The sequence below is a fragment of the Talpa occidentalis genome, unplaced genomic scaffold (genome assembly GCF_014898055.3).
Source record: "Talpa occidentalis isolate TD23 unplaced genomic scaffold, MPIMG_talOcc4v2.1 talOcc4.3, whole genome shotgun sequence".
Lineage (NCBI taxonomy): Eukaryota > Metazoa > Chordata > Mammalia > Eulipotyphla > Talpidae > Talpa > Talpa occidentalis.
The window spans coordinates 84636128-84660569 of record NW_023603184.1 but is presented as its reverse complement, the minus strand read 5'-3'; the positions used below and the strand labels follow the sequence as shown (position 1 = coordinate 84660569).

At 34.4% G+C, this 24442-nt stretch overlaps 1 long non-coding RNA gene across 4 annotated transcripts in view; it reads right to left on the bottom strand.

Moving 5' to 3' along the window:
• The window catches only part of LOC129146632 (uncharacterized), an 83873-nt gene that overhangs the window by 19553 nt on the left and 39878 nt on the right, over positions 1–24442 (bottom strand). For 3 of the 4 annotated variants that reach the window (XR_008553560.1, XR_008553559.1, XR_008553557.1), the window contains one exon: positions 9646–9732. This is a non-coding gene — a long non-coding RNA (uncharacterized LOC129146632). Of the gene's footprint in view, positions 1–9645; positions 9733–10802; positions 10944–24442 lie in introns of all 4 variants that reach the window. The other variant, XR_008553558.1, reaches the window with a different exon arrangement.

Genomic DNA, 24442 nt, shown 5'->3' with positions numbered 1-24442 from the left:
TAAAATCATTTACATATTAAGGATCAACATTCAATTTAATCATCTGAACCTAGGAATTTACAACTGTTTTTAGTTCAGAGAGTTCTTTGGAGATAAATAAGTCCATTTTTACTCATTGTTAATACATAGTCGCATGACAGTTTGTATATTACTACCATAAATACGTGTGTATATACTATATGTATATATAGATATAATCTTTGTATGGAAAATATTAGGGAAAATCAAGTTGTCTGACTGAAAATAGAGGAAGCTATAAGTATCACTGGCAACTTATAAGTGCTCAAAACGTTACTACACACAAAACAGTGGTTCCCAAGCACAAATACAAAATATTCTAGAAGGAATGTTCTCAAATCCAACCAAGATTAATGCATTTAATATAAGGAAATATAAAAAAAGAGATGACAATCCTTTTTGCAAAAATGGAGGAAAAAAGAATAAAACAAAATCTCCTAAATTAAGAATGTTAAAAAGGTCAAAAGAAAATAAAAAATCACAAACAAACTTGGATCAGTTATCATTCCTTTGTGTGGAGGAAAGAACCAAAAATTGGGCCTGATTAAAATGAGAGTTATACCTCAGAAGATTTTCCTATGAGAATTGCTAAACTCACTATCAGTAGGGTGATACAAGGAAGGATTTTGTGTGAGAAAATTAAAAGTTTGGCGGTATCTCACTGGTTTAAACATCTATATGACTCTACTTGAAGGATGGGAAAGGGCTGAGACAGTCACTTAGACTTCCTTTTAATTCTGACAGTATATATTGATAGTGACATTTTCTTAATGGTTGAACAGAATAGTTGATGATTCCTCTCATTGAAAAAGGGTAAACAAATGCCCTGAATTTCAATTCTAACATCTCTTTAATACCATTTTGCAAATTGTTTATTTAGGTTTTCCAGATACTTTCTTTTCTACCATACCATTTATCTCAAAAGAGAGAAACCTGAATTTAGATCTGAGGGTTTGCTTCCAATATTTCATGGCTTAAGTTTTGCATATTTAACATAATTTACTACTTTGTATAGCTAACATATGCTCAAAAATGCTAACTCTTAGTGACATTGGTAATAGTCACATTTAATATAATGGGTCCCTATTCTTTGAATATCTCTACTATGGAAACTACTAATATTTTACTGCCATTCACTTGGGCAGCTTTTCACATGAACTGACCATACTTTAGGACCGAATATATGAAAAAATTACTGCTCGCTTCCTAACGTTTGTTCTTAGTAATGTTTAATAGTGTTTCATGCCTCCTACATAAACCTTGGTCCAATTTTCATCAATTTATTTTGATAAAATGTAGAAAACCATCTTAATGATTTGTGTTACTCATTATTTTTATAAATTAATAAACAGAAATAACAAATTCTATTCTATAAAGTATAATATAAATTGAACTAAGCATCAAAATTAAATTTATTGACTTTATTGTGTTTATTTAATTACTGCTTAATTAGAAAAATGCCATAATTCATACCACACATCCTTATCAGTATAAAAATACATGATACTCAACAATAATGAACACTAAATTAGTATTTCAATAAAATTGAAATTTGGTTGCATAAGATAGAAACTTCAATGGGGTACACCAATAAATATAAGTGGTTTCCAAAATTTTCAGCATTTATTTAAATCCTTTCAGAATCACTCTTGTTTTTTTTAACTTTGGTGGTTATTTGAAGGCAGATAAGTAGATGATAGGATTCTCTAGGATTATAGAGAAAAACAAATAATGCAGAATCAAACCATTATCTCTACTTTGTGCAGAACATCTTAAAACTGCTTGGGCCATAGAGCCCATAAGAACTTTGAGGAATAAAACCATGAAAAAGAAGAGTATCAAAATAAATTAATTTCACTTTTATACAGTTTGATTTATCAGCTCAGTTATATCAACATGAATTTTGCCCATTAAACTCACAAATCAATTTTGCTCAATTCACCCCTTAAATGTGTAATGCTAGCAAAATTATGAAGTGTACTCTTTTAATAGTAAGTGATCTCAATAACAGTAAGTCACAATCTGCATATTCATACACTTACTCATGTGGTTATAATCTAATCCCAGCAGAATGATTAAACTCTTCTTTCTTGAAATTCAGTAAATATTGTTCAGAAGCATAAGAAACTGGGAAACTATGTCAAGTGAAATGTAAATCATATATGAGAAAGTCAGCATAGCCAGATCTATGTTTTCAGGACATCTTTATAATAAATATATTACTCTAAAGAGTGATATTCAGCTATTACACATTTTACTGCATACCAGGCAGAACCTAAAATGTTGAGTCTCATAAAATTTAACTAAAGTCAACTAGAAGCATTGGTAAGCTATCATTATATCTAGGGCCAAAATAGAGGTAAAAATCAAACCAAGATTTATCCAACTGTGGTCCAGCTAAGATATATTTTAAAAACATATGAACAACCTGTAATTCTTCATGTAAGGATATACCCAAAGAATGTTCTTCCTCTCTAGAAGGTTTAGGTGTCATTGAAAATAAAAACAACATAATTTCATTATTTCCCTTGTTTAGCTTTTGTTTGTTTTTCCTGTGCCATGGAGGCAGCAAAAACAAATTATTTGGGGAGCCAGTTTGGCTTCTAAGGCAGTTGCACCAGACAGAAACATCATGGCACATGATGAGACTGCCAATGTTCATTGTTTAAGTACGGCCCAATTTACTAGGGTCCAAGTTATAATTAGGTTTCTTCTTTGAATTTTAAAAGGAAAAAAGTGAAGACACAAACTCCTAATACATATAATTAAGAATAGCAGCCTTAACCTAACAGGTTTTTAGAGACACTCTGTCACTCTAAATACAGGTTTCCTGCTGAGAGCGTAATTACAGTTTTTGTTGCACTTCACACTGTCTACCTCCTAGAGAGCTAACACTGTTTGTTATTAAAAGAAGACCTTGTCATATCGTGTTCACCTCAGCATACAAAGTCTCTCCTCCTTGGCGCTTACCTTTTATCTACTCTTTTGGTGTGAAGAAGGGGGAAAAGGCTAATGAACTACAGAGACTTGGTAAATTTTAACAAGTTGGAGTTAATGGGGTAGTTTTTACCTTCTCTGTTCACCAAAAGGAGCCCTGTCTTCTCAATTTGACACACTTGCATCTGAATCCATTGCTGCCTTTTCTTTATTATGTCTATAAATCAAGCTAGAATGAAAAGCAAACTCACAGAATCCTAACTACCTAACCTTAGGATGGTGGGAAATTCCATTTCAAATTAAATAGCACAGTTTAATCCATTAAACCTTTTGACTACATTTATATTTAACACCAAGGTGGTAGTCAAATCTTTTTTAACTGATTGACAGCAAGCGCCTTGAGCAGGGTTTGAGTAGCAAAGTGCATTCAATTTCCAAAGAGAATCTATTAAACCATAGTGCTTTTATTTATTTATTTATTTTTTCAAAAGAACTATATCCATAGAGACCATTTATTGGAGCTCTAATAATTATATATTTCCAGTCATCTAAATAGTATAGCAACAACTAGATTTCTACCACATGTTTATCATGCTTGGTATTGAAATATCTATTCAGTATTGGCAGTTTTTTAAACCTTCTTTGCATGTCTCACCAGACTGTGACATCGCATTATGTGTTGTGACCTACTCTGACAAGTCCATCCCAAAAAAAAAGACTGCTTTTTCAGGGTGGGATGTCTTTTCACTATCGTTTTGAATCTGTTAAAACTACAATCACTCTAAGAATAAAATACAAAGTTGTTCATAAAACTGTAAGACTTTAAAAAAAGAAAAACCATAAATAAGAATCTTGGCTCAGATAGGATTTGTTAAATTGCTTTCCCCAGAGCACTTTCTGCTATAATATTTAACATGGGAGAAATAAAATATTTCTAATGATGATCATTTATAGTTAAATTTGAGGTTTATTTAATATCTTGAAGCAGGAACTTGACTATACTTTTCAACTAGCTATGATACCTCTCTATATGGAAGAAAGGTAAATTGTAACATTCAAAGTGTAAAATTACTTAGTGGAATAGTAATATAAAATCTAAATGGGCCATGGAATGGAAAGTCAGAGAGTAGTTGAAAGGAAGCAAGTACATTTATATATACTGATTAAAAAAGAGCTCCCAGACACAGTGACAATTAAAAAAAGCAAACTGCAGAATAATGCATGCAGTGAAATCTTTCAAAACACTCAAAATTATGCTGTTTACAAATTCAGTTATGTATATTGATACATATGTAAAAGGAGTTCTAGAAGGCGATCCATCCCATAATAATATCAGTTGCCTGTGGTAAATTCTAGTAGGTTGTATTCATTTTCTGTTGTCACTGGAACAAATTACCACAAACTTATTGTTTTAATGAATTTGTCAGCTTACAATTGTAACTGATGTCCAAAATCAGTTTTACTAAAGTCAAAGTGTTGGCAGAACAAGTTCCTTCTGGGGCTCTGAAAGGAGAATTTATCTCCTTGCCCTTATCCACTTGGAGAGGTTATCAGTACATGTCTCGGCTTGTAGTCCTTCATTGAAACACCCCAACCTCTTATTTCCATCATCACATCTACTACTGACTTTGATCCTCCTACCTCCCACCAATGAGGACCTTGGTCCTTACCTTGGGTCAAATTGGATAATCCAACTTTATTTGCCCCCTCAATCTTCAACCAAATTCTTTTTACCATGAAAAGTGACTAGTTACAGATCCCAGAGATCAGTATATAGACATCACTGGAGAAACCATTATTCAGGCTACCATGCTGACACACGGAGGCAAAAAAAGAATTTCAAGTTTTTTGTATAATGTTTAAATTGCATAATTAGAATACATATATGCATATTAATTATATAATTTACATAATTTAAAAGAAAATAAAGATAAATTTCATGTTACTTTTTAAAAATGTTTGAAGCAGTTAGTAAATAAGGAAAAAGTCACAGTTTCACTAGCTATTTAGTTCTTTTTATTTATTCTTTTGTCCCTCTAAATTCCTATTCTTTCTTCTTCTATACTTATTTCCTGGTTTTACACCTACATTAGGAGATTCCATACATATATTTCATTTTGTCCTCCTTAAAATTACCTAATCTGAACTGGGTTAGGTCAAGTGTAACTTCACACAGGGTAAAGAATATGCCTTAATGAATTAAATATTATTTGAATTCCTACTGCATAAAAGAAAATAAGTAGAAAACTAGCAGCACTAATATTGGAGCTAGCAATATGGATATTAAAAGTCCCACAACTTGGAAGTACATAATCTAGTGAAAATTACAAATCTTCAAACAAATAATTGCAATATCATATGATGTGGCATAATGGAAGTATGTCCAATGGGTTATGGGAAGGAATTTGATAGGGAGGAAATCAGTTCTACTAAAGATAGGATGGATGTGGTGATTAGAAAGAATTTCTAGGAGGGTCTACCTTACCTGAAATTTTAAATGAAAGGAAGTCACATGAGTGCATCCAGACAAAGTATGGTTAGATGGTGGAGGTAGAGAGAGAATAATCAACACAACCAAGCCAAGGACAGCAGGATACAGAAAAATATCAAAGATGAGGAGGTGAGTGTGTACATTATCTCTGGTGAGGTGGTTACTTTAAACGGAAATTGTACTATAAGTATAAAATAATCATTTGATTTTGAACACTGTAGAAAAATAGTGTAAAAAGGATCATTAATAATTTAATATAATTATTTGATGAAATAATATTTTGGACATATTTAGTCCTAATAAAATGTAAAGTAAAATTTAAAAAAAAAACCTAGGAGATAGATAATAAAGACTCATAAGTTCTGCTCTAAGATTAAAATACTATACCATAAGGTACAGTAAAATTCTGAAAAGGCTTGAGTTGCATTATGGCATAATCACATGGAATTTTAGACAATGAACAGACAGCGCTAGGTGGGATGGATTGGAGATGGGGGAAGAGTAGGAGTAGATCAGCAGTAAAGTCTGTTACAATATTGAGTTATGAGTTTGTGCCAGCCGGAGATAAAACTTCTTTATGTCATTCAAATATCAAGTCAAATCTCACTCACTTCTTAGATTTTATTGAAATCTTTACAGTCCCTCCTTCATAATCCTCTACTCCCTTGTCATCCTATCTACTTCCCCATTGCTATCACATTACAAGGAATAAAATTTTCAGAGCAGTCATAATTTCATAAATTTGTATTTGCCAACTTGTCCATTTTCTCTCCCCTCCAATTATATTTTTAAAAAAGCTTGATAAGGGTAAGATTGTTGGCTTTCTTTTCTGCTATAATTCAATTGCCTAGAACAGTCCCTAGCATGTAACTGGTACCAAGAAACATTTGAGAATGAATGAATGAATGAATTTGTCGATGAATGTGATTATGATGCATTGAGTGGTACTACTCCACATTATTCTTAACTGAAAAAGTTCCTAATCCCTTTCTTCCTCCATGATTGTAAAAAAGAACTTTTAAAGTAGATAAATGGTTTCATTTTCAAAAGCTAACAGAGTAGATGGAAGACAAGAAGGAACTGGGACAGCTGACTCAGTATGAAGACAGTCAAAGCCTATACCTATTGATGCTGGGAGACCATTTTTAAGATTCTAGTGGCTCATTTTTGAAATGAGCATTGTCATCAACATCTTAGCCTCATCTCTAGCTTTCTGAGCTTGCGAGGTTACAAGTCATACCACAGGTATGGTGATGAAATAAGCTCTCAGGCAAACATTTCTAAGAACAGGAGCTGGCATGATACCAACTTTCTCCAGAGTATTTTCTACAATCTCTCATTGTCCTTTTCTAACTTCAACACAACATACACTACCCCAAAGTGGACTCAAGAGGTCACACTGCAGGAAAAAATATGGAAAAAAAATTGTGAATTTAATAGAATTATTATACTAATTCTTTGTGAACCAGAAGACTTTCCTTTTTTAGAGAAACTTTGGCACGTATTTACTCACAAAATGAAGAGTCCCCAAATGTCTATCAAAATATTAAGCATTTTTTAAAAATTAAGCATTTTTATTTGTATTATTTTGTTTTCACTATTTCACATTAAACCTTTATCACAAATTTAAAAGATAAACACATAATTCAGAAATTTGGGGAGAGCACAAGAGCATTTATAATTTAATAACTGCATATGATGTTACCTCTTAATATTTTTACAACAGTATCTCTGGAATGTATTCTGAAATGTTTGCCTGAGAGCTTATTTCATCATCACAGCTGAGTTTACCTTTCCAATATGCAGTTAAATCCTCACATAGCATTCTAAATAGTTTTGTGAAAATTGTGACATTAAGCAAAATGACAAAGTCCTCAGATAATTTAGTTTCAGTCAAAACCAGCCAGGATTTTTTTTTTCCACATCGATGTTAATAAAAAGACATTCAATGAAAGGACATTACTAGACAACGTGTATATATGCTGTATATACACAAAAGTTAAATGTTTATTTAATATCTGTTTTTAGTTAGGCTTATTCATGTTAGCTCAAGGAGAAAGTGGAGTTATCTTAGAAAAATAAGAAAAATGGTAAATCTCATGTAATACAGGGAAAGAAACAATAGTAGGATAAGGTCTCACAGATCGTGGGGTTCTAGGTCCAGAATATTACTTAAGTCCTTAGTTTGAGAAGTACAAAAAGCTCTCCAGCACTGGAGCATTCAGTTTTCTTGCATATACTTATCCACTCTTTCCTCCTCACCCTTCACACTGACTCCTCACCATATATCTTACATGTCTTCTCCTACATCTCAGTTTCTACATGCTATCTTAAACTGCCATGTGTTTTCATTTTCTGTCTGTCCATTTTGCTACTTGACCCTCCCTATTTTTCTTAAAATCTATAGCAATAACACAGACTGCAAACTAATATTACTTTCTCCACAGGTAGTGCTATGATTTTATTTATTTTGCTTTATTTTATTGGCTTTGATTACTTCTGTAGGTGCTAAGATGTATTTTTGCAGTTGATGAGTCATCAAGGTGGTGAGAGGTACTGGAGGGGTCTGGGTGTTGGTGTGAAAAAGCTGGAATGGGGCACTAGCATGTGTTTGCTGCATTGCCAATCAATGAAACAAAAGTTGTTTCTTTGAAAACATAAACAAAGCAGTCAAACCTCTAGTTAGGTTGATTTTAAAAATGGAAAAAAGTCTAAAAAATAAATCATAAATGAAAGGGAAATTTACAACAGACATCTCAGAAATACAGAGGTTCATAAGAGACTACTGTGAACATCTTTGTGCAATAAATTGTACAATCTAGAATAAATGGACAAAGTCTTAGAAGCATATCATTTTCTAGGACTGAAACAGGAAAAATAAACTTTAACAGACCAATTAGAAGCAGAAAAATTGAAACAACAATGAAAAGTCTCCCAAAAAACAAAAATTCTAGGACCAAATGGTTTCACCAATGGGTTTTAACAAAGAAACCATTAAGTCATCTTCAAAGATGAGCTAACATGAATCCTTCTCAAACTCTTCCCAAAAAATTGAGAAAGAAGAAATATATCCAAACATAATTGATGAGATCAACATCATGAGGCAGGATGCTGCTACCAAAAACAGGCAAAGACACCACCAAAAAAGAAAATGACAGATCAATATCTCTGACAAATAAAGATACAAAAATCCTCAACAAAATCTTCACAAATAACAATACATTGTAAAGATCATATATCATGATCAAGCATGATTTCTTCCTTCATTGCAAGGTTGACTGAGCATTCAAACCAATCAATGTAATTTACCACATAAACAAAAGATAAAAAAACACATTATCTAGCAATTAGAATCCATTTATGATAAAAACTGTTAGTGAAATAGGGATAAAAGAAATGTATTTCAGCATAATAAAGGCCACACAGACAAGCCCATAGCTAACATACTCAATGGTGAAAAGCTGAAAGCATTTCCCCTAAGCTCAATTACACAAAAAGCATGTCCACTTGTAGCACTACTAGTCATTATGGTATTGGAAGTCCTAGCTAGAGCAGTTAGGCAAGAGGATATAAAGGAAATCTAAAGAGGAAAAGAAGTTAAACTATCACTCTGAAAATGACAATAAAGATAGAAAACCAAAAAATTCTAATAAAAAAAATTAGAAACAATATGTTGGTAAAGTGGCAGACCTCAAAATCAACATAAAAAGTGTTGCATTTCTACATGTAAATAACAAGCTACAAGAGAAAGAAGTGAAGAAAACAATTTATAGCAGCATCAGGAGTATTAAATGCCTAGGAATAAACCTAGCAAAGAAGGTGAAAACCCATTCAACAAAAACTATATGACCTTGATGAAAGAAATAGGAAACCTGAGAAAATGGAAAAATATTCCATGCTCATGGGTTGTAAGATTTAACATTGTTAAAATGCCCATCTGTTCAAAGCAACATACAGGTCCAATAGAATCCCTTCAGTTTCAATGCATTCTTAAAAAAAAACAGAACATTACTGAAATTTTTCTGAAAATACAAAAGACTGCCAGATAGTCAAAACAATCCTGAAAAAATGAACATTGATATCACCTTTCCAGGCTTCAAATTATATTACAAATTTCCAGTAATCAAAACAGTATGGCATTGAAATAAAAATGAACATACAGACTAATGAAAAAGATTTGAGAGCCCAGAAATACCTACCCTTAATATGGACACAAATCAGTGAAGTATAAAATGAAGAAAAGAAAGTCTCTTCAACAAATGGTGCAGAGGAAACTGGACATCCACCTGCAAAAGAATGAAATTAGACCAATATCTCATACCATGTACAAAAGTTAATTTGAAATGGATTAGTTAATTTGAAATTGGATGCAAGACCTGAAACTCTAAATATATAGAAGAAATCATAGTCAAAACACTCAATAACTTTAGCCTCAGTGATGTCTTTAGGAGTTCACTCCAATAGCAAAAATAAGCAAACAGGACTACATAAACCTGAAAAACATCTGTACACTGAATAAAAACTATAATTTAAGTGAAGACACCTCTTGAGTGGGAGAAAATGTACATCATAATATGAGAAGGTGTTAACATCCAAAATCTGCAAAGAACACATACAAATCAATAACAGGTAAACAAGGAATCCAATGGGAAAAAAAGGGCATAAAGAGCTAAACAGACATTTCTCCAAAGAAATGTCTTGGACACATGAGGTTACCAGGACACTTGAAAAAAATGCTCATCATCAGTTATCATTAGAGTAATGCAAATCAAAGCCACAATGAGATACCACCTCATGCCTTTGAAATGGCCCATATCAAAAAGATCATAAACAACAAGTGCTGATGAGGGTGGAAAAAAAGAGTCACTAGTGTACTTTTGGTGGGAATGAAGACAGGTCCATACTCTGGAAAATAGTATAGTTGTTTCTCAAAACATTAAAAAGAGAGCTGCCATATGATCCAGCAATTAAGTATCTACCCAATGAATACAAAAACACAATTCAAAGGGATGCATGCACTTCTATGTTCATTGCAGCAATATTTATAATAGCCATAGTATGGGAACAATCTAAGTGCCTAAAGATAACAACAAATGAGTGGGAAAAGAAGATGTGATATATATATATATATATGAGATATATATATATGTGATATATATATATATATACACACAATGGGCTATATGTCAGCTGTACTTTTTTAAAAATGGAATCTTGCTATTTGTGACCACATGTATGGAACTAGAGAAGATTATGCTAAATGAAGTCAAAAAAAGAAGAAAAAGTAACACATGATTTCACAATATGGGCAATATAAAGAAACAAAGCAAAGGAACAGAAAAAATTAAATCAGTACCTAGAAATATGACTGGAGAATTGAGGCCACTAGAGAGAAAGCACAAGGCTGGAGAGCAAAGGAGGGAGGGTCTATGGTGGAGGAGGATGATATTCTGGAGGTAGGCGTGGCATGGTAACATCCAGCTGAAGAAGTATGAACCTATGCCAAGAAATTATATTCAGTGTTATAAATCAATGTTACTTAAAAAATAAAATAAAAAGGAAAGTATTCCTTATAAACAGGGTCCTTTCCTCTAAGCTGTGACTTAGCATCTCAGCCTCCTTCTATCATAAGACTCACTTATTTTAGGAGTGGTCCAGGTTCATCATGCTCATCTACATCTAGATGGCAAAATGGAGAGTGATTAAGAGTGCTCTGTGGGTGAGAACAACTTTGTAGACAGTTGTCTCTGATCTAGTGCATAATATTAGCCATAGTATTCAATCTTTTTATTAACTATTATTAAGTACTACCCAGTCACTTTATTCCCAAGTCACTCAAATATAAAATAGCTAAGCCTTGATCACATCTTAGGACTCTGTCTTTAGGACACTTTTTATTCTGACCCTTTGTCTTGGAATGCCATATGTCAACTCTTGGCAAACTCAGTGAGCTATCGCCTATCCTCTTCCTCTAGGAAAATAAATTTTGGTGAACACTAAGCCATGACTCCTTTCTAATTATGCATTCCCTTGATTCTTTCTTTATTAAATACATTTTAGTAGCATATACTGATTTTTTATTCTCTAAGACAGGAATCAGCAAATTTTGGGGGTCATTGGTAAACATTTTAGGCATTGTGAGACATATTATCTCTGCAGAAACTAGTCACATCTGCCAAAAAAGCAATAATCTATAAATAAATGAGCATAGTTATGTAACCTGAGATGACAAGACATTAGGCTGTAGTTTGCTAACCTTTGTTTTGTGGATATAAAAAAGTCTGTTTTGTCTCCTTTTTGTTTCAACCCACTACAATGCAAAATAAAGGTAACCTCAAAAAATACACAGACTCTAAATCGTACTCCTGCAACATCCCTGCCATACAGGAGGGAAGCAATGTTTCCATTTCATTGGGAAATATTTTTGCCAATGGAAGAAAGAATTAACTGTAAACTAAGGTGACAAATTTACTCACATAAAATCCAAAATACACAAGGGAAAAAAAAACATAAGCTATTATTTGAGTTACAACTGCCCAAACATTCTTATCAAAGCCCTATAGTAATATAAAAAGATTAATATTGAGCTCTATCCAGTAATCTTATGATGGACTATTTTAAGCACCTCCTTTAAGTAATGTGTAGTTCTCTTTAGGTGGAAGACCGTTAGGAGTCCTAACCACAACCCCACATTCCTTACCAAGATTACTTATGGGAAAAGAAAATTTTATACCCGTAGGGGTAATAGAGTACTCATAACCATTGAGTGTCCACTCTGTTCTCTGGTCTCTTCAGCCGGGTTGCTTGTCTTCATGGTTATTATTTGTCTTGCTGGTATTCACAGTTAAAGTGAGTGGTTCCTCTGTTCAATAGCCTTCCTAAACTGACTCAGTCTTGCCTCAGCCTCCCACGGCACCACAAGCCCTTCTGAATGTCTCCACATCTCCCAACCTGTCCCATGCCTGGGTTGCCAACCTTCACTCAGCCCTAAAACCCTGCTCAACATGGCATGTTTGCTGATATTCAATTCTCCTCCTTTCCACATCCTGTCCACTCAGGGTCACACAGGAATTTCTGGTTCTCACACACACACAATATCAGAAATTCACTATCTTAGAAATGTTTCATTTCAACAGTTCTTTTACTTATTCACACTGTGCCACTGAGCTTACTGAGTGATAAAGGAACCTGACAAGAAAATGAATCCCAGATTCCTAATCAATAAGATAGCAAAAAACCTCCTCTTTATATAGGTTTCCCCCTATTTATGTGGATGGTTGTAAAGGTGGGTGGGAAACAACTCTGACACCTACCTTCCTCTACCTACCTCTCTAACTCTCTCTGTCTCATCTCGCATAGGCTCTCTCTCTCTCTCTCTCTCTCTCTCTCTCTCTCTCTCTGCTTCTCTGTCTCTCTGTCTCTCTCTCTCTGCTTCTCTGTCTCTCTGTCTCTGTCTCTGTCTCTGTCTCTCTCTCTCTCTCTCTCTCTCTGCTTCTCTCTCTCTCTCTCTCTTTATCATTACTGCATTCTATACTGGGCAGTAAGCATTTTTGTCAAAACTGTAGTGGACTTTAATCTTCTCTAGACTATACTAAAAATTTTATCATCTGTTTTCTCGTCTTGGTTCATAATATACTAAAATTTTGAAGAACTTCTAAGTCAAACTTGAAGTCTATTGCTATGCTAAATATGTCAAATACCTGCTCTTTCTTGCCCTGTCTGTGGTATTAAGCTTCCAGTATCCTTTAAAGGCAAAAGGCCTTAAGGAAATATGATTTACTGGAGGATGTATTCATTTATGCAATTCTATTCCAAGTGCCCTCAAACAAAGTGTTGAAAAACTAAAATCTACATTTCCCAGACTCCTTTATAGCTAGAGTTCTGGGTGAGATCTAGATACTGTCATCTAATACACCAATGAACAACTTTGTTTCACACTGAATTAAATCGGGAGGAAAGGCAGAGTGTAAGACTGACAGGAACTGTAGCAAAGAAAGCATTCTTGAGCTGACAATTGTTAAAGTAGCTCTCTGATTTGACAACTTCTTAATAGTAGAATAAAGAAGGGATAAGGTCCTGGACCTGGCAGTCAAGCAGTTGGCAGCTTCCTAATCAAAAAGGAGCAGCAGCTCCCTGAGCAACCCAGGGATTTTGGAAATCATTCCTGAGAGTTGATTCACCCTTCTCAGTAATGCTCTGAGGTGTCTTCACATTGATATCCTTTACACTTAAATAAACCAGGTAAACTGAATTCTGTTTTATGCCACTAAGAATCTCCAGTACTATGAGAGTGTGAATGAAAAATGGGGTAAAGGGAAGACTGCCAAATGTTTCCATTAAATATTGGAAAATAGTGTCCCTGTTACATCTAATTTGAGAGACTGGTGAAAACCCAACATGTTTTAGGTAACTGATGTTTTATTTCTAGGTAAGGTTAAGAGTAAAAGATCATTCTGTGAGCACAGCACAATTTCTCTTTCTTTCTGTATTTTTCTTCTACATTCCTATATTCAAGTGTTATAGACTTTGACATCTATCTCCATGCAGGACCTCCTCCTTACCTTACCTTTTAATATTTAACTTTTTTTTTTCTTTTGAGGGATGGGGATTGAAAGAAGGGTGGAGACTAAGGAAACAGTTCTTTAGTTCTTCATTAGGAAAGACAAAACATCTTTCTTTGCTTTCAAATCTAACCTTTATCAGAGAGTTCTGAATAAAACATATTTAATTTCCACATGGCTCCTTAGAACTCTCTTCTGTGACTCAGAACTTTATGGTATGGAGAATTGAAATGATGGTACCCTCAAACCTCTATTTTTCAAAGCTGAAACTCAAATTAGAAATTATTTATTTCAACCTCCTTCTCGTTGATGAAGACACTGTTATATTCAAGGTTATAGATGATAAAGTAGAAGAACCCAGATTAAAACTCAGATTTGCAGACTCTGTGTCTATTGTGTTTACCACATCAGATAAAGACTTAGGTGAATGAATTTAAGAGGCTAGTGATTTGTACTCTAGTTCTCCATCCAGCTCACTTTACTCTTTTATATAACCCAATTGACCATTGTAAGCATTTGTTTTGGGAGTCTCAATTTAAAAGAATCCTTCATAAAATATCTAAATGGATAAAAACTCCTTTGGTAAAGCAAATCATTCCTACATCTATATTTTGTAGTGTGATATTCCTAAAAGCAGAACCCACCTTAAAAGGGAATTAGAACAATGTAAAAAGTGTATAAAAAAGGATATAAAAATATTTAACATACTCTCATATCTTTAGCTATTCCAGCTTATAGTTACAAATGTACTGAGTCTATGCTTATGAATAGACCATAAAAACAGCTCTCCAGAGCTGAGAAGCTTTCCTACTGAACTAGACTGGTAATGCCCCCCACTGGCAGATCTTGCCTTGTCTTCCATCTGGAATAGTGCCACCACTTTTGTCATCCCCAAAGGCACTATTCTGACACATGTCATTAATTTTTACAGGGTCTTGACCCATAAGAATAAATGGTCTATGCTTCAATGTCTAAGTATGCACATAAAGAGAATAGAGTTTAACTTAAGTGCTACATATGCAATCTTAGGACCAAGAAAAAATATATATGCTGAAAAGGTATGAATTTCTTGAGGTGGTTATTTACTAAACTCCAAGAAAATATAGTGTAGCATAAAACACTTCAAATCCATGTGGAAGAAAAGTATAAAACATTACCAAGTATTATTGCTGGTTTCTTAGGCACAGTATCATTATTCTAGCCTCTTTCATGCTAATATAGTCCTACTTTATTTTAACTGTGCACATCTGTGAATGGGAAGCTCAAAAAAAAAAAAAGTAGTTAAATAATTTGAAATCCTCTCCCCAATGAGAACATCAGAATTCCAAAAGTCAGTATACAATAAAGTTGGTTCTGTAGCTATAATTAAATAAAAGTTCATGAGGGAAAAATACAGCCAAACCACAACACTCAAATTAAAAACACACATCAAAATTCAAAAAGAAAATACAGATATATTCAAAAATCAGATCTTAGTTCCAAAATATTAATCATCTTTTTCCAAACATTAGCCATTTTCTTTTAAAAACTCTAACAATTAATTCAACCAATTATCATTACAGTATATGCACCCTTACAGAATTTTACATCCATCAGGAGTGGTTAAAAAAGGTGAAGTAATGAAAACTAATGATTATTGAGTTTTTGTTAAATGTCAAGTGTTTTATCCTAGTTATCTAAGGTCATCCTAAAAAAGGCTATTATCATATTCACTTTGCTGATGATGGGGAAAAGTTTGGAATATTTAAGTGAATTATCCAAGGCCATCCAAATAATATACAATAGATTTGGTCTATCTTCTCCAGAGCCCACTCAGAATCACTCTTCTTGACCATCACCCTTGAGAGTAGCTGACCATTCTACAGTATTTTCTAGAACAGTAACTGTTTTAAGAATATTCCATTTTGGGAATTATGTGGCTTATCAGAAAAAAAAGTCTGAGTATTTTGCTTAAATAAACTCCCATTGGTAATGCAAAATTCTTATTGTTAATCTTCACTGAAAAAAATATACATAAATCAGGGACATATAGGAGTAAAACACTAGGAAAATGGAGGCCTAAGCCATCCCTCACACACCCAATATATTATCTATAAGCCTCCAGAAAACCGAAGTAAATGAAAAGGAGAAAGCATCTATCTTTTTCATCGAAAATTTTACTTAAGTTTTCCATTTCTTATATTTTACCAAAAAATAATGGGGATAATAAGCATCAGTGAAATAGACTGCATTAGAGTCTATTTAGATATAACTACATTTCCTTATTATGGGTGAAACTTTCATAAAACAGGCCATTTGTCACAAAAATATGCTGAATTAAAAGAACTACTTCATATCAACTGGTATCCTCCAGGAAATAAATAATCAACCACCACATAAATCTTCTTCAATTCAAGAAAAGAGAAAGGTAGAAGTGAAGAAGCCATGGTGAGGATTAGACAAAAATCTTGTCAGAGCTTCCTGACCTTCATGGAACTTCATGAAACTGGTGCATCCCCAGCCTGAAAGCTTCCCCAGTATGGAAAACTGGTCTTACAGGAAAATTGCCGGAAGACAAACATTAATTATATCAAAGTTCTTTCCAGAAATTCCTAATACAGAGATTCCCACCATTAAAAACAAGAAGAATAAAACAAAGTCAAAAGTAAAGTCTCTAATTCAAGTCTGCTTCAAACAATAATTAGCTCACAGGATTAGTCTGTCAGAGTATAATTAACTGTCCACAATAATAAGTAGTGTGGTGTGTTAAAAAAAAAATTGTGGAATTAAATTTGAGTTCAAATTCCAACCTCACTACTAGTAAATTAATTTCCTTAAATAAGAAATTTTATGGGTCTATTTGTATATCTCCAAAGTGGTAAGAACTTCATAGGTTTTGTGGAAAATTAAATGAGAAAATGTATATAAAAGATGAAATATTGTTCTAGGTACAAAATCTTCCTCTGTAAATAGAAGCTCATATTACTCACTGCTATGGGCGAGAAAATAAACAAATAAGGCATGGTTCCTGCCCTTAAAGAGTTTATAATCTAGAATAAAACACAATCAAAGGATATGAGAAAACAGTGTTAATAAGCACACTAGTATTTAGGAAAAGGAATAGATAACTGTGGGTTTAAATAGTTGAAGCGAATTCACGTGAACACCTATGTTGGCTGGGCCGAGAAGGTTAAAGAAAATCAAGAATGTGAGAACTCAATACTCCACTCTCATTTTTAAACAAAATTAAAGAGGTAGTAGTGACTCCCATCTTCAAACAAAAGGCTCAGTGAATAAAGGAACAATGCCTGACACAAAGGAATTCTACATATATGTGTTCTAAACTTTTGTTACCCCAAGTGTGTTTCATAGACTAACTTGCACAGCATTTCATAGTCTGTTAGATGTGCAGAATCTTAGATCCTACCCCAGGCTTATTGAATCAGATTCAATAATTTAACAAGATACTGAGGTGATTTGTGTGTACATTAAAGTTTAAGAAATACAGCTGTAGCCACAAGAAAATTTCAAAAACAAGGAGGGCTATATATTTTTTTAATATGGACAAAAACAAAGAACAACTTCCAAATTCTTACCATATACAAAATCAATTCCTATGAATAAAAATCATAAATACCAAATGCAACACTTAAAAATTTTAGAATAAAATACAGAATAATAAACTTGTTATATTGGACTTGAGAAAGACTTTAAACTGTACATCAAAAGCACAGGACATAAAGATAAAAATTGATAAATGCAAAATTTGTCAAATATATGTCATGGATTTTTTTCCAAGTTAAAAGTTGCTTATTAGAATTAAATTGGAGGTAGCTGATTCCTTTTAAAATAGAAAAGCTTCTATCTTCATTCACTGTCTGAAGTAACTTAAATTCTTGGTAAAACAACCTTCTTAGGTTGAACTTTGGAATCTAAATACATTTCTTATTGTATTGTTTTTCACTGAGGCAACATTGATTTACAACACTGAAAATCTGAAAACAATTAAGGCTATATGTTTTATATTAGAAAAACACCAGAGAATTAAGGCACTTTTGAGATGATAAACACTGTTCTGGAATATCCTCCTGTGTAAAATGAAGATGATAATACCTGTCACTAAGGACTGCTATGAAATTAATTGAGATAAACATATATAAAGCATCTTCCAACTCACAAGAGAAAAAACATTTTTTCTTGATCTTCATGTCTTTTAGTCTTAGCAAAAGGGTTCCATCCATATTCCATATTCAAAAAATGTGTTAAATAAATGAAATAATAAATTAGTCAGGATGTTTTAGAATATAATAAAGCAAACCTGAAATGATCAACCATGTAACAATGGGTTAGGTCACAAAAGAATGCTGAAACGAAGAAATACTTCTCAGACTAAACTGTGTTTGTCCAATTAGTTACAAGACCATTTTGTTATTAAAGAATAAAAATGAAAATATAGTGGTTAAACTGGTCAAAAAATTTATTTATCATAGGATAAATATTTATTACTTATTACTTATAATGATCTTATTTATTACTTATAATATCTTACTAGCCTTGTGTTAATTTAATTCAGTAATAAATGTACTTTGGAGATTCTGTTTGTTACAACACTAGTTTTCTCTTGACAGTCTTGAAATATATAATGAGTTCACGTAAAGATTTGAATCCAAACATAGTTCAAAGCTTATTATTCCCACACCCTCAAAAAGCATACGGACAATGGTGGTTAGAGATGTATAACTAGCAATTAGAATGAAAATAAGGTCTTCAAGGAAAAATATTCTAAAAAAAGCAGCAATGGCAGTAACAAAGAAACTGCCTTACGCTACCAGGGAAAACTGAAGGATAAACAGTGTGTCAGGCAGATATTGGGGGTAAGGTACCACATGGGCAAAATCATGCAAGAGAGAAAAAAAAGGCTGGTTACCTACTTGCTCAGGATTTGTGGAGTGTAAAGAAAAACAGTATAAAGGAATAAAATAGGAGTAGATAAGAACCACATCAAGATGACTTTGCATGCCATACAAAAATTTAACTTTTGAGACTATGGGCAGTCATTAAAAGAACTTGAGTAAGGAGTAATATTATCATATTTTCATTTGGGATAAGTCAAGTCAGTGCAGTGAGCCTGATAGATTAAGGTGAGGGCAGAAAAAGGAGTAAGTGAAATAACACTAGAAACTGGGAACAGGTATAGAAATTAACACACTAGTTGAAATGGTGCCTTGAATTATGTCAGTGATGATCAGCATGGAGAAAAGAATATGACACAAATATTAAGAGGTGGAATTAGAAGAATTTGAGGACAGATTGAGTATGATTGTTTTCTAACCATAAGAGAACTTTCAAAGAATTGGAATTACAAAATTACAAATGACAAAAGGTCAATTAACTTATTTTCAGCTTAATCAATATGCCCAATGTCCTGTAACAAATTTTGTAATGTAAAGATGAAACTAGCAGGTGTAAATTTAGGCTTATGGTTGAATAATGATTCCATCACTGAGATAACAAATATACAATGAATAATAAAACTTAATCAGTTGAGGGCATGTCGATCTTGATCTGTCGATGGCTCATCTAATGGCATATGATTTCCTGTTACACTAGAGTAAATGGTAATTGTAGCTCAAATCCTAGTCAAAGCAAATTGGGATTTTTTTTCCACATGTGCTCCACAAGAATATTAGCTCTTGTGGAGATTGCAGATAATAATCACAGATCACAGATAATTATCAACTCAAAAGGGATAAAAGACTTGATACTATAAAATATATAGACAAGAATACAGGCAAAACACTCCATGACATAAACCTCCGAAACATCTTTGAGGACTCTTATCCAGAAGCAAGGAAAACAAAGAAGATAAAGAGCTGGGACTACATCAAACTAAAAAGCTTCTGTACAGCAAAAGAGAGAGTAATCATAATGAAGAGACAGCCTACTGAATGGGAGAAAATATTTGCTCACTATACAATGGATGAGGAACTGCTAGCAAAGACCTACAAAGAACTTACACAATTCATCAAAAACAAAGTGAACAACCCAGTGGAAAAAAAATGGGCAGAAGAACTAAAAAGATATTTCTCCAAAGAAGAAATGCAAAGGCCAAAAATGTATATGAAAAAAATGTTAAACATCACTAATTATCAGGGAAATGCAAATCAAAACCATAATGAGGTAATACCTTACACCAGTGAGAATAGCCCACATTAAAAAAAAAAAAAGTGGAAACAACAAATGCTGGAGAAGTTGTGTAGAAAAAGGAACCCCCTCACACTGCTGGTGGGAATGTAAATTGTCAGAGTCACTACGGAAAGCTGTGTAGAGGTTCCTCAGAGTACTAAGAATGGATCTATTATATGACCGAGCTGGATCATTCCTACTCATAGTAGGAACCTACCCAAAGAATACAAAAATGTTAATTCAAAGGGAAACCTGCACTCCTATGTTTATTGCAGTACTATTTACAATAGCCATGATATTGAAACAACCCAAATGACCCCAAACAGACAATGTATCAAAAAGTTGTGGTATATTTACACAATGGAATACTACTCAGTGATTAAAAAAGACAAACTCAAGGGCCTCCCCGGTGGCGCAGCGGTAGAGCGCTGGGTTGCGAAGCTGCCTGTGGCCTCTGTGGCGCCGGTTCGATCCCTGGCTGCTCCCCCGCCACCAGAGGAGGGTCCCACATGGCGCTCAGACCTCTCCTGCCGCCCACTGCTCCCCTCAGCAGTGTACTTCAGTCCTTCTGCCTGCTCTGCTCCCTACTCTGGCTCTGGTGAATTCTTTCACCCTCCCGCGCTTCTGACTGTACCCAGTGCTTGTATAAATAAAACAAACAAATAAATAAATAAATAAACATGCCTCTATTAAAAAAAAAAAAAAAAAAAAAAGACAAACTCAAGTCATTTGCAGCAATATGAATGGAGCTGGAAGGGATTATGCTAACCAAAATAAGCCAGAAGGTAAAAGATAAATATTGGATGGTTTCTGAACTAACAAGTGGAATATAGAAAAACTGAGCAAAAGGTCAAGAAAAATACAAAACTAGCAAGATGACCACAGATCTGAGGCATGCAGCAAGGAAGGGGGATGGAGAGGAGTCAAAACAGGGGAGGGAAGAACACAAGGGATTATGGTGATGGTTCATGGGGAGCTATGATGGCAGGAGAACTACGAGGTCTACACCTGAGGGGAGAAACCAATCACCATACGAAAATGAACAACTATGTAAGAAAATAGTGATAAATAAATAAATAAATAATCACAGATCACAGATAATAGTGATTTGTTCTCCCTCACCAGATTAGTGAGAGACTGGGGGGAACAAAGGCTACTCCAATCTGGGGTTTCAAGGCAGATTTGGATATGGGACTGAACTGCATTGGGCTGGCCTATATTTAAAGGTGTGTGGTAACAAATTTTATTTATATCTGGATCCAGACATGGGTGGGCATGATAGAAATCCAGGGAAAAGGTTTAAACATCAATACCAGTAAATCAGAGAACAAGAGAAAAGTTGTAAGAATGAATTTGGGAGGCAAATAACCATACTTTCTTTCTTAGTCTCTAACCTTAATTCTCTGATGCAATGATTCTCAGAGTTGGTTACCCATTGGAACCAACTGGAAAGCTTTATAATAATATTGATCAAGTTCCCACACCCAAAACTTCTCATTTAATTGATCTAAAGTAGGAAATCCCACCCTAGCACGATAGCACACTAATCCATTCTGATTGATGTACATCAGAAACTTTTGGAGCTTTCAAAAAAATGCCATGCCAGGTCTTATTTCCCAGAGATATAGACTAACTGCTCTGGGATAAGGCCTTAATATCATTTACTTTTAAAAACTCACAGGAAATTCCAATGTGAAGCCGGAGTTCAAAACCACTGCCAGTCCTCGAAAGGAAAGAGACAGTGTTTACTCCACTTTTTTTTTCAAAACTCTTCTCCTAGGGCCTCCCCTGGTGGCACAGCAGTTGAACGCTGGATTGCAAAGCTGCCCACAGCCTCTGCAGTGCTGGTTCAATCCCTGGCCACCGGACGAGGGTCCCACATGGCGCTACAGAGCTCTCCTGCCACACCCGCTGCTCCCCTCAGCAGTGTATTTTGTTGGTCTGCCTGTTCTGTTCCCTGCTCTGGCTGTGGTGAATTCTCTCACCCTCCCTCACTTCTGACTGTACCTAGTGCTCGTATAAATAAATAAATAAATCTTTAAAAAGAAAAAATATTTATATATAAAAAAAAATCTTCTCCTAAATCCACTCTTAGCTACAACCATGCCTCTTATCTAGCTTAGATTATGGGGGTATTATATAAGCTTCTCCAACATTTCTCTTTTTCTTTATCTCTTCCATCACTTTGACTTTTGATCAAGAAATGTCTATTATCTTACTCTCATTACGTAACTCTCATCTGAATTACCAAGACAAAGATAATAAAATTATTTTCCCCTGCTATCATTTTAAAAATCAAAACGAAAGACAAACAAAATGAACTTTTAAAAATGTTGCTAACTCTTGAAGTGGTTTTTCCATAACTTTACTTTCCTTCAAAAAAAAAAAAAAAACTTCTTTTAATAATAAGACCTCCTTAAAACCAGAAAAGGTATAGTGATACCTGATCTCTAAAAGCTGTGAAAAGTGAGAAAACTGAAGAGAAATATTCTTTTCCAGAAACTCCAGTCAGACCCCAGAAGAAAGGTCCTCTAAATTACACCAAGCAGAATAGGGGAAAATACAGCCTTTTTGTAAAGAAGGAAAGAATTTCATGTGTTATATAAAAACAGAATGGGTCAGAAAGATAAATTCTTGTAACATTAAACTACAAAAATTGAACTACAAATCTCAAGTGTCTTCATACTGCTAAGATTGTATTATTTGGCCAAAATTGTCACAATAACTCTGGCGAAAAATATAGTCCAAGTTTGAAAATCTGGTTCAACAATAGCTATGCACAATTTATGAATGGAAATAAGGATTTAATTAATATCCATTGTATAATATAAATTTGGAATTAATTTGTTGGTCACTAAATGTAATTATATGACACATTTCAGTAGTTTCTGGGAGCAATAAAATTAATACACATTAATAAAAACATTCATCATATGCATTCAAAGTAAATAGGAGCAATGAAGAAGAGCTCTCATCAAAAAAAAAAAAATTGCACTCATCTCTCTTGAGAGAGTTAGTATCTCTGGCACACTAAACTTGAATGCTAAATCAATTGATTTAATTATCGTTTCACTACCAGCAAATACAGCTCTATGACTCCAAGAGTATTGAGGATCAAGTGAGTTTTTGACTGAAGAATAAAGGCTTTCTCAAATATCTCTTTCTCAAATATCTCTTTCTCGAATATCTCTTTTCTCCCTCTTCTTAGAAAAATTGAGTGAGAAAAATGAACAGAAACTATAGAGGAAGAATCAAAAGAGAGATTTGGTGGCGCTACTTAGTCTGAGGGAAGAATTCTTTGAGGCTCCTGCATATAGTCCAATCCAGTTCACCAGGATAAAGAAGCATATAGACTTGACTAAGGAGCAAGATTGGAGCATTTGATTGAAGTAAATCTGAATATATTACCGTGAACACAAAATATTTCAGTGCTTATTTTCCTTTTTTTTCCAAACATTTATTGGGCCTCCTGGTGGTGCAGGCGGTTGAGCACTGAACTGTGAAACTGTCCACAGCCTCTGTGGTGTGGGTTCGATCCCGGCTGGCCAGCGAGAATTCCACATCGTGAAGCAGACCTCTCCTGTCTTGCCCACTGCTCCCCTCAGCAGTGTATTTCAGTCAGTCTGCCTGTTCTGTTCTGTCCGGGCCAGCCGGGAAGATCAATGCGGTACCCGGGGGAGGAAGCAGGGGCTTGGTATAGGACAGGGGTACGCGAGGAGTGGAGACAAAGCCAGGATCATCGCCAGTCTCATTTATTCAGGAATGTGTACAATGTTATATAGGGTTCAGAGGAGGAGGTCTCTCGTTATCTCGAACAAGGAGAGACCACCAATACAAACAAGCCACAAGGAGCAAGCAGGGGGAAGGGTTCAGTCATCACAACAGGAAACTTGAAACCTTCACTCGAGCTAACATTCAGTACCTGCTTCAGGCAAGAACCCGGATGTTCAGGTCTGGGCCCCAGGTCTGGGCCCCGACACTGTTCCCCACTCTGTCTCTGGTGAATCCTCTCACCCTCCAGGGCATCTGGCTGTACCCCAGTTCTTGTATAAAAATAAATAAATCTTTTAATTTATTTTTTTATTTTAACATTTATCATTTTTTACATTTTTTAGACAATATTTGCTTCCCCCCACCCCCTCAGATTGAGTCCCCATAGAATTTCCTTCCCCAAGTCACCCGTGCACCATCACCACAGTCCCCTGTGCTCCTCCCTCCCTCCCTCTCACCCCTCTCCCTCCTCCTCCCCTGCAGTATGTCTCAGGTTTAT